Source organism: Gavialis gangeticus, unplaced genomic scaffold, assembly GCF_001723915.1.
Source record: "Gavialis gangeticus isolate Ggan-Ray unplaced genomic scaffold, GavGan_comp1, whole genome shotgun sequence".
Lineage (NCBI taxonomy): Eukaryota > Metazoa > Chordata > Crocodylia > Gavialidae > Gavialis > Gavialis gangeticus.
Window position 1 is genome coordinate 86,358,139 of NW_017728992.1, and position 274 is coordinate 86,358,412.

A 274-nucleotide genomic window follows, 5' to 3' on the forward strand; every position below is an offset into this window, starting at 1 on the left:
TCATGGGGCTGTGTAGTGTGTTCTCTGTTTAATAAACCTGTTATTTTGAAATCCCGAGTTGGGTTTTTGTCTGTTTTCTGATTGTTTCCTCCTTTCCACCACTTATCTGTTCCCCAAACTCCCACCTCTCCACCTCTGTTTCCAGCCCCAAGCTCCCAGGTTTCTGCCTCTCTCCCTTTCCTGGTTGTCTCCTCCTTGCCACCAGGCTTTTTTCCCTTGTACCAGTGACCTCAAATAACTCTAGGGCCACTTGAACTTAAGTAACCCCACGCCC

General features: G+C 48.2%; 1 protein-coding gene across 1 annotated transcript in view; it reads right to left on the reverse strand.

The window, feature by feature from the left end:
- Nucleotides 1–274, reverse strand: part of RNMT (RNA guanine-7 methyltransferase) — a 37,267-nt gene that overhangs the window by 6,308 nt on the left and 30,685 nt on the right. The gene's annotated exons all lie outside the window — the stretch shown is intronic.